General features: G+C 34.1%; 1 protein-coding gene across 14 annotated transcripts in view; it reads left to right on the top strand.

Moving 5' to 3' along the window:
* LOC123691161 (RNA-binding protein Musashi homolog Rbp6) overlaps window positions 1–18,395 on the top strand; it is a 390,351-nt gene that overhangs the window by 224,970 nt on the left and 146,986 nt on the right. The window lies entirely within an intron of this gene.

Below are 18,395 nucleotides of genomic sequence, written 5' to 3'. Positions count from 1 at the left end.
AATTCGATGTTCTTGTCTCTTGTAAGAAGCAAACATCTAATGATTGAAGAGGGGAGAATGATAGATGTAACTTAAATGTCTTACGCACAGATCACTTCTGACCGAAAGGATGTGATAGATCATAGTGCGTCATTAGTTTTACGCTATTAAGACGTTTGTCCGGGAACGAACCTTGAGGAAATTCTTTGGCTGTTTTTATTTATAATACTCACATAATCTTTGAAAACATTAATAAGAATGCTATTACAGAAATATTAATAAGCCTAGAATTAAATTTTAATTAAATGTTTACAGAAGGGTGTTTAAAACACGATTTATTCATAATTATTTCAACCGTCGCAGACGTGTTTTTCACTTTACGGGCGACAGACAGACTGACAGGGTTTATGTACTACAAGTACTTGAAACGGAGGGTGAAATAATATTGAATGAATTTTAAATCGCATCAAGAGAGTTTCATTTACAAATATGTTTGTTAGTAAAATATACGGATATACGAGTTATTTTATAAATTTTATTTCTTAATTGGTAATGGAATCGTATAATATATAAACGCTGATTAAGGTTATTGTTTCAATCTTAATAATTATTATGAAATAATTTATAGACGAAAGTAGATTAAAGAAGGAAAATTGAACTAAAATCTTCACAAGCTTCTGAAAAAAAGAGCAGTTATACGATTTTAGTAATTTTGATTAGTAAGAGCCGATTTTTCAATCCTTGGTTAAAATTTATCCGTCCAATAAAGTATTACACGAACATTTTAAATTGTCACCTGTAAACTGTTAAATTTACGGACAATTAGAATACATTTTTGAAATGGTAGTTTAATACGTTATTCGATGAATAAGTTTTAACCAAGGATTGAAAAATCAGCCCTAAAATTTGACAACGCAAATTGGAATCAAATAATTTTATTACCTACGAATTTTCTGTTTTTCGGCAAATGAGTGGGAGTTACAGAAGCCTTTATACTATTTTCCAACAGACATATCTAATTACTTATTTTAATTATGTATCCAAATTTAGAGTTCATCATTTATTTCTCATAATATAGGTTTTAATTTTCTACGAATTCCCTTTTCCTACTCAGAAGGTATAAAGAAAAAATTATATATGTAAAGATTCAGTAGTAAAATGATTTTATTATATAAATTTTTCTCCAGTCATATGAGTCTAAGCTAGCTTTCGCTAAAATCCATACTAATATAATAAATGCGAAAGTAACTCTGTATGTCTGTCTGTTACTCAATCACGCCTTAACTACTGAACCAATTTTCATGTAATTTGGTGTGGACATATTTTGATACCCGAGAAAGGACATAGGCTACTTTGTATCTCGGGAAAATGACGCAATCCTGGAAATCCCACGGGAACGGGAACTATGCGGGTTTTTCTTTGACTGCGCGGGCGAAGCCGCGGGCGGAAACCTAGTTGTTTATATAAATAAAATAGTACGACTATCAACTCTATCCCCTGAACTTAAGAGCACCCAAACCACATTTAAAAACCCATTGAAATAAAGCGAATCTTAAACCCACTTGTCTCTGATACCCTAGCATTCTAATTGACCGCTACTTGTAATTTAATACAAGACCATTGCCTTAAGTTGTTTGACGAAGTAATGGCAGTTGTTCTTGTTGTAATTACTTGTAGTTTGTTTAGAAGCTTATTATTATAGCGCGCCCACTACTTCCCTTGGGAGCGAAGGGTTCTGCTTGTCTTTACTAATTCAACGCTTCGGTATATCCGAAAGCATCTATCTTCACATTAGGTCGATTAAAATATTATGCGTTCGAGGTAATTTTTGTATCAGTTAACAACAGTACAATATACATTTTATCGACTAAATAACAATACTAGTTTATGAGCTCTTTAGACATTATACAGTTGGGTTTCCGAATAAATAATTTGATAAGAAACACCAATATAGTATTGAAGTTTAGTTTATGTAAGATATTTGGGATGTTATTTGCAATAGGGTGCAAATAACCATAATATAATGCTCATAATAATTTCTCTAGATAATGGTAGAGCAATATTTGTAATAAAAATAAAAGTACATTATCCTAAAAATGTTTTAAATTAAATTAAGAATAAGATTTTATAGATGCTCAGCAAACTTTTCTCGCCTTGTTCGTCTATGAGAGATTTCTTTTTTATTAAACATTCCTAAGGCAATTAAAAAATATCACTGTAGAATTATAGCTTATATTCAAATTTTAAGATCTCAAAAGCTGTAATTTATGACTCAAAAAGACTTTTACAGTATTACATAAACTTCAATATTATCAATCTCTTGCGCATAGTATCCAAGTCTTTTTAATTTCCAACCAATAATAATTAAATTAACAACTTACAAATAACAACAAAGCAAGGAACGAAACGTTTTCCTTGTATCGTCCACTACAACGATATTAATATTAATAGTAGTCTGGCAGCTGATTCTAGTTCGCGCCAAGATAAAGCGTATACACGAAGACCGTGTTTTGGCACCGTGTCTGACTTCTTACGGGTGTATTAAAACAATGGTACGAAGATATCCTTAGAATATAAATAAACGACAGCATTTGATTCATTTGCACTAGTTGGTAAATTAATTTAAACAATTATTGTGCAAGTTTTTCTTGCACAAACTTAAAAATAATGTTTATGTAATATGTTTTTGTATTCATCAATAATGTTACTCAAATCTAGAAATAGTCAATAGAAATTTCAGAGATACAAGAAAATCATATAAACATTTTAAATAAGTTCCTAAATCTGCTCTTCATAAACATTTTCAATAAAATCTGGAGCACAAATATATCACGCTATTCTTAGACACAAATCAAAGTAGTCATATATCTAGATTTATACCGATCTAGCTTAAATGTGGATCAAAACTTCATAGAGCGCTCCACGGCGCATAAACGTATCCATGATCACATATAATTAATCGCTTTAACATATTTTAACTCATATTAGAGTAGAGTTAAACTCGAGTAGCTCTTACCTCAGAGCGAACTTTCATACTTATATAGTTTCAATACAGTTGTAAAGTTCCTCTATGATGGTAGCATTAATAACGAACCGCTGGCGGGAGAGACCAATAGGGCGTATATTAAGTTGGACGTGTAGATTTACGATCAACCCTTTCATTAAACAGGTATTACGCCGACAGATAAGCCTACATTACGCACTCGTTTATACAAGTCAGGACTCTGTTTGAGCCGACATACTATTGTAATTGGCTCGACCTCTATGTAAATTTTATGGGAAAACTTAAATCTAAAACTTAATCGTGATATGTTGTTACATTAAAACTGAATGTTATAATGTAATCTCTCGATTCTATAAAACTTTATGCGATTGTAAAACCTCGTAAGCTATCCAATTATAAGCTTTTAAACCTTTATTGCTTTATTAGTTTGATTTTTAACGTACAGTAATTTAATACAGGATCACGGAATATTCGCTTACACAATTTAAAAGCGCTAAGCAAAATTGCAGCGTTTTAAAACAAACATTATTTCAATGTGAAAATGATGACGAGGTAAAACTGTTAAATGTTTAATCAAAATTATACCCCGTTCACACACAGCGACGTTTCTACGCGAGTAAATTTGATCCTGCCACGCGAAAATTGTCTTATTAAAGCGTTAATTTAGCTATGGTGTGGGGCGATGCACGTCTGACGTGAGTCCCTTATTTTGTTTTACACACAGCAATCGATTTTAAAGCTCGCTGAATCGAAAATTATACGAGGAGCCTCGGGAAGGACGGGTGCGGGCGCGGCGTTCGGGAGCCGCCAATGCGCTTGTCTTTCGGTTCAGTGGGCTTTCTTTAAATTGGCGACGGCTCCGCTAGCCGCACCGCTTATTGCATCTCTTGCCCGCAGCGTCGCGACGTCCACAATATTGCCTTCATTCGACGTTTAAGCAAATAGAATTTCCAAGTCTGTAAATAGGATAGCGTTATAGGTAAATCTTTGTCGTGTCCTTGCCTCGTTTACGGGAAAGAAATTCAATTTTTATTGAACGCTTGTTGAAGTCGACGTTTATGATCGTCCCGAAGGGTATTGTGTATGCACATAAATCGCTTACGTAGAATTTTTTGCGTGTTGAAAACCAATCGTTCAACGTTTGTCAATACCTAGTTCCTTTTAAGGCAGGTTTTCTTATGTTCATGTTAGGAATGTCGAGGTCGCTAAAAGCGGAGTGAATATCATATAAAAATGTTTTTATTGAGAAGAATGAACGGCAGGAGCGTTGCGTGACTCTACTTACTGTATAGAATCATCGGAATATTAAGGTCGTTCCGATTTAATTTTTTGCTACTAATGCGGAACAATATTTATAATATTAATCTTTATTTCCGACCTCGCAAAAATGTTTATTGTGTAAAAATAAATATCTTTAAAAAGCATAACATTATGTTAGGAAACAACTACCTACTTTAATATTTACTCGAAGGAAACTTTCTGTTGCGTTCTCATAATTAAAGTTTTATCTTTAATAATAAGTTATGAGACAAATGAAATATTCCATTTTCACTATGATGAATTTAATGAAGCCTTTTATTTCTTGGCTTGGAAAAAACAATTTATTAATTTATTTTTTAAACATATTATAATTGATAGAAAAACCACAAAAAATAGAAAATATATATTCATATTGTGATGTAAATTGAATTGAAATAAAAAAAAAATTAGGTAGAGCTTTTATTGTGTACCTATTCAAACAAACTAACTAGGTGTTAAAATCTTAATTAGTATTCCAAATAAAATAATCTTATTAATAGCAAAATCAAATTTACAATATAATCAAACAGAAGATCGGCACATTTCGTCCAATTTATTGGTAAGTGCTTATATAAACTATCTGATTCAAGACCGCATAGGAAATAGCCGCAAGATTTTAATGCGAAATTGAAATTGAGTTTCTCATAGTTCGAAGAACTTTCAGTGGAATTCATTGTTATAACATTTTGTATTGATTTTCATGATTAAAGCTTCAGTGTTTTAATATAACAAACGTGTTTCAATTATATGTACTTTATAGCACTCACCGTAAAAACCTGTTTACGATAAAGCGCTCCCCGTGAATTCGTGCGTTTCGTTTTCAATAGTTTTTATTGCAAATGGAAAGATAATTAAATCTGCTTTTTTACTTTTTCGTTAAACTGTTACGTTTTACAATCATGCGTCATTCCAAAGGGAGTGTATATTGCTTGATTACGTTATAACTTTACTGTCGTGGCTACATTTGACTTTATATTAACATAATTTCATTATTTCGCTGCATAATACGACTGTTCCTTGAATGTAACAGCACACAACGAACGTCGGTGGAAGGCAGCTGAATTTCCGTCTCTGCTATAATCAAATCTTGTACACCAGGGGGGTTATTATAAATGCATCTAATAACTCGGTCGAGTGACAGAGGCGAGTTGGGCGAGCCGAGCGGATCTATACAGCGTCATATCAATCACTATTGCCGCGAAGCAGCTCGATCCCTTGGCACTTGGCCTAGATTCGAAATTACACAAATTTTCCTAGTGGGACTAAAGGCCAGCTAGGCAGGGGATTAGGCTACCCCGAACAGATTACAACGGATAGTAGCAACTTCGATACCACGCTTAACCGCTCCACCTACCCACTTAATTTTTCCATCCCATTTACTGACCTCGAATGAATACTCGACGCAAATGGAACCGTAAATAAATCCTTAATAGGCAAGTTAATAAGTAGAAAAGTTTGAATAAGCTCGTCTCAGATCGTCAATGTTTGAGCCATCAAAAGCGACCGACTACTTTGCTGAAGTTACAGTTAAGTAGGATTTGTGTTAGACTCACGCTTCTCGAAAAGGATTATAGAAATATCATAATATTGACATCACATTTCAGTGAGCGTAATTAGACACGGGGAAGGAGTGGCTCTTTGATGAAATTAATTTATTATATCTTAGTTTGTTGTGGCAAACATATAATTAATTTGAGGCTTTAGCTTCGAGAATTTTGTGATGAAAGTAATAATATTTTCTTAATAAGAGATACATTGAATTATGCTCTGATATATTATGAGAATTCCTTCAATATTAAAAGCGAGAGCGAACATTGAAGAAAATGTTTTACAAATTGTATTCGCGAAAGGAAAACCATATTCGGGCCGTGGGCCGTGGTGGGAACATATTTCACTTCGAGCTAATTATTAAAACTATAAAGGTATTAATTTGATACGGTAATAGACGGTTAAATCCTAAGCATTATTTTTACAAGTTCCCTGTTAATCGCTCGTTCTTATAGTAAACACGCGTAATACCCTTTCATTTATAACTCCCGCCGCGACTCTTGATACAGGCTTGCCCTTAATTCCAACTTAATTAGTGTCACGCAAGTTCCGTAATCCTAGGCTCGAGGATCGTACGGCCGTTCTTAAAATGGAGATTAGTACGGCAAATATCTCGAACTACAATATCCGACTAATAAAACCACTATTAAAGCCAACTACTAGCTAACCATTTATTAAAATCGAAACTTTAAAATGTACCGTTTATATAACTGTCAGGGCGACTATATTTTCTACTTCATCGCGAAATGTCGGCACGAAGAGTCGACGACGACGAGAAATTCTAAAAGAACTATATGAACTGTATTTTGTGTACGGAACTCCTTCCGTGGTCGCATACAACGGATGTACAGGAAAACGCTTGCATACTGAATAGGCGTGCCTAAAAGACACTGCGGACTTCACGATTTACACGAAACTTAAGTGTGTCACCTTTATCTACTATAAACCACACCCAAAAGCAGAAATTGTAGTACATCATAATAAGGAATAAAAAAGATAACCAAACCTACTTTTGAAGAGCAGCGAAGGATGTGATAATTAAAATAAATGAGTAAATTTACTAATTAATCTTCACTCCAGATGAAAGTTTATTCAATAACGTATTCCTAGGTAATCTCATTAAATTTTTAATCATCATTTTCAACCGTATCGGCGCGCCATTGGAAATTATTTCAAGACCGTCCTCCCGGCGCGTCTGTCGGCAAATTAGTTACGTTAAGAATTTACTCGTGTCAATTTACGAGCAATTTTATTTTTGACGATACATCAAACATTATCGAGGGCCTCAATACGAGTTGCTCAAGCGCGTGTTTACAAATAAGAAACGTCGAGGAGACGAGTGCGTAATAAATTTTATAGCGCAGTATCGATTTGGATTCATACGAAATAATAATATATCAGATCGAATATAGGAATGTATCGGTGCGCTCAGCCCGAGTCCCGAAATAGACCCTCATCAAAGACAAACAGGTTTGCAGCTGTAAATTGATTTCAGTGTAGATTGTCCGCAATATAAAATATGCTACCGTCTTTATAAGAGCCTTAGAGCGTATTCCATTGTCTATAATTTATCGTCCTCTATTAAACACAGTATTAATTGACCAGCAGATATCCTTCTATGAGGCATTCATATTGCAATTTGTATCAGCATATTGCATAATGGCAGACAATTACTTCACAATAATGCATTAGAAATACCTGACAAAATACATAAATCAATCCTGCCATAGTAATGGGTTAATTCAATTTTGTTTCAATTCGCTTAATATGAGATTTATATTTGAACATGTTTTTCGCTTGAGTCTACGCTTAAGAAAACTTTTTTACGGTAAATTTAGCGTCAAATGTTTGATATTTTCTTTGACGATCTCACACCTTCTCGCACTCGGTTAGGAGAGAATTTTATTTGGAATATAATTTCTGTACAAAAATGTTTATTCACGGTAAAATTATTATGGGACATTTGTTTTTATCGCGAGAGAAAAATGCGTAATTCTATCACTTTAATACAAACGCTTTTATTCCTTTAGATATTGTTTTTCAAGCTTAATTATATTATCTTATCAATGTATAAAATTTTGAGACTGCGGTCTATGAAATTAATCATAGTAATAATTAATTACAAGAACGTCGATTACAAAGATAACAATATTGAAATGGATTGAAAATTGAAATATAATAAATACAACAATATTAAAAGCAGCATTGTGTAAGTTTGTGCAGGAGTAACACCAGCTCTTGAGATACAGGTTAACCTAGTTTCAGAGTTGGTCCACTCATGTTATTGAAGACGCTTGTTTCAATATATTTTTATGAGTATTTGTATTGTCAAACGAATATTTATATGATACAATGTTGGTTGTACTAATTATAGAAATAGATAGGATTAATTTAAATTTTCATATTACGTTAAACAAACATTCCCTCAACATAATTCAACAGTTGTTGGCGATTTAAAGTTAAAAACCTCATAAAATACGACAGAAGCGTATAAAACTTTCTCAATATTCTAATAAAGGTGTCAGTTTTGCATAAAAAATATAAGTATTATTTATAATGTCATCCCAACTACTTGCGTATGATAATTCGAGTCAGATTGCATTTGATGAAACCCGGCGCGCATCCGCTAAGCACTCTAGACGACCGCACCGCATAGATTTGCATTTTAGCGTTTTTGATACGTGGGCGAATATTCAGCGCGGTGTCGGTAGGTATCTTTTCAATTCGAAGCGGCGGGAGCCGAGTGGCCGTCGAGGGCGCTCGAGGCGCGGCGCGTGCTCGAGTGCCCGCCGCGCTGCGCCTGCGCACAGCCCGCTCCCCCCCGCATCCACACCCACGCCCGCCCCACGGGGAGGCGAACTCACCAGAAGGTTATTACAATTAACTGCAACCCCAACTTAAGCCTCAATTTGGCACTAGCTGCAGATTTATCCAACACGGCGCGCATTTTACAAACAATTTTTATTTTATATTTTATTCTTAGCTGCGAAATTAAATTTATTTAAACGAATTGTTTGTTGAATAATGCATGTGATATAAAATGGAAAGTGTATATAATATTATACAATGCAATTCAAGCTGATTTTTTCAAATGTTAAAATCAAAAGCTCTTTTCGATTGAAGATAGTCACATACAGAGAAGATTTTCACTACGTGAAATAAAATTCCTTTAAACCTTGAAATTAATTAAAACGCTACAGTTAGTTTAGTGGGGAGTTAAAGTTTTTTTATGAGCGACTTCGTGGTTAGAGTTAGACCATTTCCTATTACACTTAGAGCTTGATGGTCGATAGCTCAGGCGTGTCGAGTGTTCAGTTTAAATAACTTTTATGTCTTACTACTCGTAAAACTTCCCAATCTGACGACCTCGTTGCTTTAAAACTATTAAATAATAGCTCAGTTTTAAACTAATTTGAACTAAATAAAAAGGAAGGTATATAAATTGCGATAAAGTACAATAAGGGCCGATTTTTCAATCCTTGGTTAAAATTTATCCGTCCAAGAAAGTATAACACGAAAATTTTAAAATGTCACCTGTAAACTGTCAAATACGGACAATTAGAATACATTTTTGAAATGGTAGTTTAATACGTTATTCGATGAATAAGTTTTAACCAACGATTGAAAAATCATCCCTAAAAGAAAAAAAAAAAGAAAAGGAATAAATTTAATAGATCTATACGTTTTTTGTATGATATTTTTTTATCCAAGCAAAATAATTTGACACTCATAGAAATTAATAAAATAATATTTCTTTAAATAGTAGATAAACTAGCATATAAATGTAAATAAATACTTGCTTTCGCTTACCAAATACCAAAGCAATACATATTTTGATTCAATAAAAGTTTATACAGAACTTGATACGAATAGGTGTAAGAATTTAAAATGTAAAACAAGAGTAGCGTAGCACTGAGCTCCCTCTATCAAAACTGTTTAACATAACTTTATCCTTCCATACTTTGGCTTTGTTTCTTTGGATGTTTATTTAACACCAAGATAACAGATCTTTATCGAAACTTCAATTGCGAATGAGTTAAATTTCAATAAAAATGCTTTATAAGGGGCCATCCATTAATCACGTGATGTTTTTTTGGTATTTTTTGACCCCCCCTCCCCCTTGGTGATACGTGGTGAGGTTTAAGACTACCCCTCCCCCCTCCCCCTATATCACGTGTATTTTTTCGTAACTGCAAAGAATCAATTTTTTATTTATAAAAAAATACTGGTATAAGTATCATCTAATTTTATTTTTAAGACTACTATAGTAAACGTTCAGAGGTAGACAGAAATTGCAGTTTGTTTTTGAATGATATAAAAATAATGAAAGAAATGCGAAAAAGTTGTACGCGTTTGACTAAAAATAAATAGATGTAACGCCGCTTTTCGGTTGAGTATCGCGCGTTTGCCGAAAAAATAAATATACGTGATATATTACTTTACCCCCCCCCCTCCTCTTGTGATATTTCGTGATGTTTTGATGGACCCTCCCCCCTTTCGAGCCTCACGTGATTAATGGACAGCCCCTAAGTCGAACGTTTAAAATACATTCTTTTATTAAATCTTTCCAGTGCGATTTGATAGTGAAAATAGTAAAAAATATTAATTATTATCTGCTTCAAGGACGATAAATAATGACACAAAATAGACTCTATTAAATAATATTTTATGTAGGTACCTAATAAATTAATATTTATGTGATGATTTAAATGTTAACGATATAAATACAACAGAATAATTAAATAAAGTTATAATAATCAATAGAAAACATTTTAATACCGCACCATACCAAATAATAAATAAATGTTATAACAGAATAATTTAATAAAGTATGTAATAATAATCAACAGAAAACATTTTAATACCACACCATACCAAATAATAATCAATAAGCATACAACCGCAATGAAAAGAAGGAATTTGTCACAGTCGGGGTAGGACAAAAGTACTGGGGCTCGTTCCTTCATTCATCCGAGATTGTATTGAATCACAACACCATCATATAGGCCGTACAATCACAGCCAATGATTTATGCTCTTTGTTTCCCAAATATTCAGATTTCTATACAGATTTTTCCAGAAATAAAGCGGATAAACAGTTAAAGCATGTCTCAAAACATAAACTAAACAGCTGTACGCTAATTGTCTAGTAGATATTTCTCAGATGACATTTTTATCTTGAATTTAAAAGATACTTAAGACGCCGAGCTCGTCCTATGATTTCCCATTATTAAATTTCACAAGAGATTACGATCCCGTTATCTTGAAAAATAACGTTCTATTCCTTTCACCACGCGCGTTTTAGAAGAACGCTTAAATTTATTGGCTTTGGTCTTCCCTCGCTATGAAAATATAAAACTTTAATGGAAATCAAAATTTACTACAAATTTGTTTTGTTGTTAACGCAGTTAAATACGACTCCTACGCATACAATTTGAAAGTTCAAGGGATATAAACGATTATATTGTTACAACATTAATTCTACACTGCACCATTGCCAAAGTTCTGTCAGAGCTTAAAAATAACATATGACGCCAATATTAATCCTTCAAACAATTTCATAAGTACGATGCTCACGTGTTTTTCTCCGACATTAAATATTAAACCCACTCATATTATCATCGCACGATGTCACTTTCTACATGTCTAATTTGAAATTCTATTTGCCATTCAGCCCTGTAAAAGATGTAATTAACTAATTTCTAACTTATGTTCGAGAGAAACAGTAGGTACCTACGTTGTCGTAAGTGATACGCGACATACCTTTTGTATAATTAAACTGCGGGCAAACCCAGTTTAAGTTTAATCCTATAGCCTCTTGACACCACTCTCCCGCCCGGAGGGGAGATTATTTTGTACGTCAACACTATCGACCGAAGTAGAGACGAAAACGCTCAACCCACGTTACATGCGTCACACAAAATACGACTGTCAGCTGCGTGTTACACGACTTATATTCCATTGCATATATCGGTTGTTTCTTTTAGTTGGGATTGGGAAAAATACAGTTAGAAGAAGTGCAGAGTTCAGTGAAACGGTAATCATTCGTAGGGTTTGCATGTTTTCCAGACGTAAGGTGTTTTTTCCGTATATAAATATGTATATTTCAAATTAACATAATATTATATGCGTACGATGTTTACACACTTCAGAAATAGGATTACCTTGTTTGTTTGTATCAGGCTACATAATGTTCTAGGTTTGCTCGACCCATATTCTGCCATTTACCTGTATTTATTTCCCTAAAAGCCCACATTGTTACGTGTATTTATATTAACCAGTTTCTCGACACACTGAAACGTCGTAATTATGTCGAAGTCGAAGGTCGCTCAAAACATATCCGATTGTCCAAACCCTTAAAGCATAAATGAATGCTCTTAGCGACCCAGCAATGGCTTACAACATTTAGGCCCTTATTATGAATTCTCGACATTTGCTTAATGTATGAAAATTTGAAAGAACGAACCATGTTGATGGTACTCGAAACAAAATAATTGCTACGGTCGCGCGGTCCCGGTTTCGGACTCCGCATTCATTATTCACTTTTTATTTCACCCTCCTCTCGGCTTATAATTTGACTCGAAACATAAAATCAAGTTTCATTTGATTATGCTCCAAATAAAAAAAATATACTGTTATAATTCACTTTTAACGCAAGAAATTTTCACAATAATAAGCCACGTCAAAGAAACAACTTTGATACACATTCACAAGAAAAATATATCCTAATTTGGAACATATTTTTGCTCATTGTTTTTAAAGGCTTGCATAAAGGAAATTTGACTTTTGTCTACGTCTTGTAACAAAGCCGTCGTAGGCAATCTGAACAATGGCGTGGTATTCTTAGTACGGGCATAGTTTCTGCATTTCGTAAGAAGAGAGAAGCGAACGATAGGCGTCCTAACGCTTAGCTTTCAACTACTTTTTATGCGCGTCTGTATGAAAGGAAATAAGTAGGCACACCTACACACTCCACGAATGCAACCCTTGAATATATACCGTCACTCAGATGTGTTTCGAATAGCTTTCGATGACAAGTGCGCGGAACCATTTCTCTTTTTAGACGACTAAATGCGCCTATTGTTTCGCGAACGCTTATGAGAGTATTTCTGGAGTGGCACGCTCACATCTGGGCATTTTTCTCGGTTAAGTAATTATTATAAAAGCCCTCATTATTTTAACATGATTTTAATACGTGATATTAGTTCTTTGTTAGGTTGCTAGTAAACTTTTTGAATTATATAGAATGTTAAAATTTATTGCAGCTTTTTAACACTTTTATTCATATTAATTCGGGTTTTTAAGTGATAAAATTGTAAAAAATAAAAACCTCTTTTAGTTGAATTATATAAGGGTATAGACGGATAAAGATATGAAGATTGAATAGTATTATTTACCTACGTATCTGTGGAACTTGAAAAAAGCCGTCTTTTGTTCGCGCGTCAAAGGCTTGAAGTACGATTATAAAGAGTGAAAGAAGTAAAGAAGCCACTTTTGTCGTTTCCACGACGTATAGAATCTTCTTTTAATAATTTTCCATTGCTTTCAACTTATCGATCTTTGGATATTTATTCACCTCACGATGTAATTCTCAGAAGTACGGTCATTTACATGCATGCGCTTTTTTATTTACTTGTTTGTGTTCGCTTTATCAGATATCGAATGAAAAAATACGTTAGCCCCTATGAATTTTTATTTACTCTTTTATGTTTATAAATGTTCAATCTAGGATAAAATTAAATAACTTCCGCTGTAGTGTTTGTTTTTATCGTTGCCGCTATCTCTTTTGTTCACTGGTCGGGTGAAGTCGGCGAGTGATCAACTATATTGTGTCTAAATATTTTAAATCTCCACTTCGTTATACGTCTGAGCCAAGTGTAGTTATTCTCGGTATTAACAAGTCTGCAAGCAACAGACAGCGAGCATCAGAACGAGATAAAGATTAATTCCGTGCAAGTGTCGGTGAAGTCGAGAAGCAATAATGTTTCATTAATGTCTGCCATTTAGAACGTACGCGGTTACAGTCTTGCGTCGTCTGACATCATTCTTACGGAGTGCCTATTATTCCAAGTCCTCAGTTTAGAGTCCTCTCGAACTAACGAGACAGGCTAAGTCCCGGTGCACATTTGCCATCCGTTCAGTTTCGTATTGTTACAAATGGCACAGATCTGTCGCTGGAGCTGTGCGCAGGCTAATGAGCTGTGAAGGAGATAAGGTGTGCCACACGAGAAGACGGGATGATCCCCCTATCTATGCGAAATGCTCATTGCTCAGTGCGCCCAAGCAAACCCTACAGATACTTACACAATGTCGTGAGGGGAGACGAGATAAATGTTATCGGAAGCTTGCTTTGACCCGCCTTCAAAATATATGATAATCTGTGTTAATCTATAAAATAGAACACAAATCAGCGAAATATATATAAGTTCTTTCATGATTAATAAAAAACGAAAATAACCATTTAATAAAAATAAAAGTTCTCATTCATATAATGGATAAAAATGTGGAATTCATGTTTTCGATTGAAAATAGAATAAAAGTTATCAGTTTAATAACCAAATAAAAATACATCAATGTAATTGTATCTGCGTCGCAACAGCATTTATAAAATTGAAGCTTGAAACGGATTTATTCGAAAGACAAAGAACGAGTAAAATAGAGATTTTGGGCGCACCAAATGAAATGCAACGTCAGCGGAGTGGCCAGCGGGTGGCCTTTTTGAAACGTAACGTAGGCCAAAATAATTTCCTCCCAGGAAAAATTGATTAATATTGCCCCGGCCGCATGTAACCCAATAAGTGACGGCTATGCTCCCCCGCTAGATAACTCATAAAAATGACTTAACTGAGTTTCGCACTGGGACCAACCTTTATGGCGACTAACGCCTGTTCCACTTTTGAACAGATTTAAAATTTATATTGAATTGTAATCTATACATATAATAAATCTGTAGAAGGGTCAATTCTGTACATTGAAAATATTGAAAAGGGGTGTTACTGGATCGATACCAAACCCAAATATGTGATTAAAAAAATTTTTGTCTGTCTGTCTGTCTGTCTGTCTGTATGTGAAGACATCACGTGAAAACTACCGGTTCGATTTCGATGAAACTTGGTATAATTATACCTTATTATCCTGGGCGTAAAATAGGATACTTTTTATCCTGGAAAAATACGTAGAAAAAAAATTAATCTCAATTTTTCAGTTATCCATAGACGTTGTTCTGGTAGTAGGTACCGCGAACACACGTTGCGTATTATTATAGACCTAGCTAGAAATAAACCATCCACGCAAAGACCGACATCCGCGCGGACGGAGTCGCGGGCGGAAGCTAGTATCAAATATGATTGAAAAGCAATAATAATATCTTCATCTGCTGATAATATTGCTATATTATCATGGAAAACTAAAATATGGTACAACGTGCATAAATGTAGCAATTACTTAAGTATTAAAAAAAAAATTTTAGAGTGTCAAAAGTTGTATCATAAACATTAAAAATTGTGTCAGAGTAAGTTACGGGTCTGCCAAGGGACATCGCGAGTGTTGCCCGTAATTGATGTGTGTAGCTTTTGTCGCTATGGCCGTTCGGTGTTTGCAGTCGCCCGTGGTCAAGTTAGACTAAATTAAATTGTTGTATTTTTCACAGCAAAATGACTGCGAGTAACCGAGTCCCGTTAACGAGGGGGCGGTAATGTCGTTTGTTCGCCGGACGCGCTGTTTGCCCGACACGTTCGAAAAATTTGTGTCACGGGTATAACTTACTGCCTTTTCGTTTTAGTTCCCAACTTAATGTTTCATTTCATTTAACTAGTATTTTTATTTCATTTTCACGTTCGTGTTACATTCGCTAACTGATTATTGTAATTTATTTACCACTCAAACTCGAGTCGAATCGCCTATCGCGTAACAAACCTTTGTTATCGCGATGCGATAAATGGCTCCGAGACAGCGAATTAAATGCCTTTAACGGTATGTCCCGACGATTAGTCAAGAGTTAATCACGACAGCGAATAATTCGTGTAATCAAATAGCTATACGTTTAATTATGGGGTAAAAAATTGCCTGCGTGAATAATATGTTTCCCAGTGGAGTGAACTATTTTGTCCACGTTTAAGGTAATTGCCACCAGTTTCAGCTGACGTAGACAACGGCAAACCTGACACTCGCTCCCTAGAGTCTACCCTTTACAATACAATTAATGAATGGCTTTTATTAAATTTTTATTTACCATGTTTTGAACGCGACATTCTTGGAGGATGTTTTATGAATTGTTTCGATTGTTATCTTTAGTAATTGAGATCACGTCAAGGGAAAATGATAAATCGGTTTATTTTTACATTTCGGTATAGAACAACAATTTATTATACTTGTTAAAGCACATACCTATTGTTGGGTTAGCAAAACTATAAAATAATTAATGCGTACTCACAACAATACGCTTGAAAATAGGTGTGAACAAGTAAGTTTATCGCTACAATAAAGGTAAATAAATTGGAGTCTGCTTATTCTCTAGTGGGAGGATCGCCCACGCATAATGTACTAGAGTGTTGTATGGCTTGTATCACTTTAATTAAAACGTTTATAATTACAATGGAATATATTTCGAATTATCCACTTTAATGTCAAGCACATTAACGTTTGATACAAATCCGTGTATGTGTTTTCCGGTTTCAAATATCATATCATGATACTTTTAAATTATCCACCCAAATTTATAATTTTGTTTTGTGGTTTCATTTCGTTAAAATTATTACAAGTAAAACTAATATTAGTACTGAGTATAAAATAAAATTTTCTAATCCAATAATTTAATAATTTTTAGAACAAAGGTATCGACAGCCAGAACTAACTTAAACGAATGAAAAACGGTTCGATTTTAGACGTGACAAACGGTACGGAGCGAAAATATTGTAACACTCTAGATTTACACGGATCGTCCAGAAGTTTGGGGGGTTCGAGGGGCGAGGAGTCCGGGGGTTCGCTACTTGGACACGTACAAACCCCCTTTCAACGCTCCATGCCACTTATTCATCATTTACGCGTATTTTGAGTGAGATTTTGTTAGGGATCGGAGGGACCTTCTCACTTACATTAGTTATATTGCACGTTAGGAATCCTGTTCATTCAATTTGGCGGATCTTTTATCACTCGGAATAATGAGTTCCGTTTTGATGTATAGGTTTTTATCTTTATCAGTACATAGAGACACGTGCCTGAAAGGTTCATTTGGATATATTAGAAATTTCAATTTATAGGTGATGGTAAAAAATTGTACAGGACAAACAAAACTTATTCTTTTCCTTAAAATGAACCAAATCATTCATATATTACCTATATTCCATCTCCAACTACTAATATATTAAGGTAGCAAACGATTATTTAATAGGAAACCTCACTCATTAGTAATTTAAAATCGATGACGTAACTTCCGTCATTATTGATAGGAAGTTGTGTAAATCTGAATAGCCATTGTTGTGCCGTCAGTTACTTTTTTCCTTCGTTACTGCCTCGTATAAATATTCAAGAAGAAAACAGGTACGGCCTTTGAGACCGCGTCGCTATATTGACATTATAATGAAATCCTCTTTAAGCGTCTATGCTTTGATTGATAAAATATGCATTAGATAAATACATTACAGTATCGTTACATTTTCCTGCAAAGAAACACGTTATTATGCTTCCTACCCGCTTAAATAATTCAAGTTTCTTTTGTGAACTAGAAATATTTTTGAAAGAGTTTCTTGCTAACAAAAAAAAGAATTACTTTAGAAGCTACGATAATTAATTTTAACATAAGACGTTACTTAATTTATTTAATTTTCAATACTCTTTTAACTTCAAAATATATTAATTAATCACGTTAACCAAACAAGCGTTTGGTGTTTTCTTTTTAAAAGCTGAAAGAAAAATGCATATTCGATATAAAAAACTCAATATCTCGATAGAATAAATAAAAAGCTCGATACTAAACACTCAACCTCGCTAACGTATCTAGTGCTCAATATATGGACAATTTTAGAATAAATTTACATAAAAACATTTAAAGAACGAGCTACATTTCGAAACGAAAGTCTACTTTCAAAGTACACAAATATTTATAGACTTTAAAACCAGCATGACGGAAATCTACGACCGCGGTTATCTTGAGAAGCAATTTTGTCGGCATTACGCGTTCTTGTGGACTATCCCTTGCTAACCTGCGTGGGAGGATTGCATAATTTATTAACTGTAATTATTCTTTCATTTCGAGCGTCAGTTCTGACTAACTTAGCGCTTACAATTGATTTTATTAATATCTTCCCATTGTGGAGTTAACATATTATAATTTACTCTATGCGAACATTTTAATATCTTATAAGTATATCTATGTTAACTATGCGAAAGTTTATAGCGACTATTGCATTTATACATTTATTTCACAACATATACACGACATCATGCACTGCTTGTTATCATTATAAATGTCTTAAGTGTCTCTCACAAGATAATACTCGTAGATAAATGAATAAAACATAAAGCTTTGAGTCAATTCAACTCTCAACAAAGTAAATATAAAGTTTAAT

This window comes from Colias croceus, chromosome 4, assembly GCF_905220415.1.
Source record: "Colias croceus chromosome 4, ilColCroc2.1".
Taxonomy (NCBI): domain Eukaryota; kingdom Metazoa; phylum Arthropoda; class Insecta; order Lepidoptera; family Pieridae; genus Colias; species Colias croceus.
This window is presented reverse-complemented; position numbering and strand designations above follow the sequence as displayed.